Below are 2,664 nucleotides of genomic sequence, written 5' to 3'. Positions count from 1 at the left end.
AGGGGACCTGGTGCACTTCTAAGTCACTCTTTGAAGTCTCCCCCACTTCAAAGGCACATATGGGTATATAAACTGGGCCTCTGCCCCTACCAACTCAGACACTTCCTAGAGAAGAAACTTGTAACCAGAACCTGCATCCTGCCAAGAAAAACTGCCTGGCTGCCCAAAGGACTCACCTGACTGCTTTCTGTGAAGGACTGCTGCCTTGCTGTTGCCCTGCTACCTTGCTGCTCTCTGGCTGAGGTGAAGAAGTGCTCTCCAAGAACTTGGATAGAGCTTGCCTCCTGTTCCCTGAAGTCTCAGGACCAAAAAGACTTCATCTCTTCAAAAAGAACACCTTGTGCAGCGAAATTCGATGCACAGCTTGCCAGAAACGACGCACAGCCTGCACCTCGGTGAAAATTTCACAGCACGCCGAACCGGAACGAGGCAGCCTGACTTCGCAATGAGAAGATCGACACAGCACCAGTGTAGCGACCGGAAATTCGACGCACGCCCACTGGATCGATGCATAGCCAAGCCGGAATGACGCAGCCTGACTTCCAGAGAGGAATTGAAGCAGCGCCTGCCATGCGGTAGAAAATTTGACGCAACACCCACCGGATCGACACAGCTCCTGTGACTTCGTCCTGCCAGCGCAGGAAATCCACGCACCCTCCCCGGGGCATCTGAAAACCCTGCAACCCGAAGAGGATCCATGACCGAGCACCGGAAATTGATGCACAGCCATCCCTGCTTGGAAACTAAATGACGCATCGCCATGTGAGGCCTGAGAAATCGACGCACACCCCTTTGTTTCCACGCTTCTCCTCTTCTGCGGTTCTTCGTGGAGATTTTTCATGTGAACCAGGTACTTTGTGCTTGAAAGAGACTTTGTTTGCTTTTAAAAGACTTAAGAACCTTTATATCACTTTTCAGTGATATCTCTACATTTACTTATTGCATCTTTGATCGTTTTGACCTGCATTTAACCAGATAAATATGATATATTTTTCTAAACACTGTGTGGTGTATTTTTGTGGTGCTATATGGTGGTATTGTATGATTTATTGCACAAATACTTAACACATTGCCTTCTAAGTTAAGCCTGACTGCTCAGTGCCAAGCTACCACACAGGATAATTTAGATTGAGTGTGACTTACACTGACTAAAGTGAGGGTCCTTACTTGGACAGGGTGTAACCTGACTGCCAACCAAAGACCCCATTTCTAACATACTACTACTAGTAAAGTTAGACTTTTGGTCTAAGTTTAAACTTTTGGTTTACATAACAACATAGATACCTTAGGGCACAAGTTATAGTTACTTGAGGTAACTCTAACTATAACTAGTGAATTTCTTCCGTTTTGCACATTTAAAATGTGAGGCTTACTACAACAACTCTTTGAGTAACTGCACCGCACGCAAGGGGATGTCTGGGGGGGTTATAGGACCCCATTTCCCCTCTCCAGGGGGTGCCGTTAGGGGGGCGCACTTACAGAGAACCTCTTGGCAGCGTATTTGCCTCTGTGCCTGTGTCTATAATATAGCGCGGCCACAGAAGAAAAGGAACTCCCTCATTTGCATGGAAGCTTGTTTTATTTTATGTGGAATCCATCATCCATCAAAAGTGATGACAAGGCCTGCAAGACGTGCCCAAAGGTTTCATGACCGCAGATAAACTAATGTACTCTGCTGAGCAGCTCGTAATGCAAGGCTTGCACAAAAGGGTATCTCATGTGGGATGCAGTGCCTTGCCTGCCCGGAGACAGCAATAGTTAGACACATCCATGACCATATACAGCCAAACGCCTAAAGACCTGGATTTTGATTGGGTAGGAATTGGGCAGTATAAATGTATTTGCACATTAGAAAGTCCCCACTATGGGACATGCAAATGTCACACCCACAGCCATTTTGTTTTACGCTTCTATCAATAGTTGTCATTTTAGTTTGACTTATCTCATTATATTTATCTAATTATAAAGATGAAGTTATCATTATTTAGTAATCATTATTTCTGGGTTATGACTCAATGCACATTTTTACACCTTTTGTGGTTTTCATGAATAAAAGACCGAATGGAAGGTCCACAAATTGGGCATGCAGCTGTCAAGCACTTGTGCCTATGAATTCATGTATAAACATTTGCATATGAAACTTGACAGTTGTCTGTGTTTCCTTTATTGAGGTTCTACAAGGCCATGCCCCATGCAAATGAAGAAACACCCTCTGGTAATAACGCTGACACTAAATATGGGCCAATGCTATCTGAATTATAGAAAGGGCTGCACAAGCGTCTGCTGCCCTTTCTGTCATACCAAAGTGCCCTGGAGGATACAAAGGGGGCACACATGCCAGTTATGTCCCCGATGAACTTTCCATAATATGACCCATGGAGGGGTTCCTCAGGGACCCCTTATTGGCAGAAAATTGCTTATTTTTTGGGGGGCTGAATGGCGGATATACCACGGGGATAAGTGTGACCCTGCCCCAGTGTATATCCACGTAGGAAACAGATCCAAAAAATAATGAAAAAAAGAAACACCCAGTCACATACCAAAACCTGCTGTGCATGGCTGAAGGTGCATCCTGGAGTTAGATGCATGCGTGGGTGTGGGTTGGCTGCAGGTCCTGTGGCCAACCCCTGCCACGCAGAGCTGAAGGCCTCATGCAGCTATCTT

The sequence above is a fragment of the Pleurodeles waltl genome, chromosome 5 (genome assembly GCF_031143425.1).
Source record: "Pleurodeles waltl isolate 20211129_DDA chromosome 5, aPleWal1.hap1.20221129, whole genome shotgun sequence".
NCBI lineage: Eukaryota > Metazoa > Chordata > Amphibia > Caudata > Salamandridae > Pleurodeles > Pleurodeles waltl.
The sequence above is the reverse complement of the archived record's forward strand: the minus strand, read 5'-3'. Positions refer to the sequence as shown.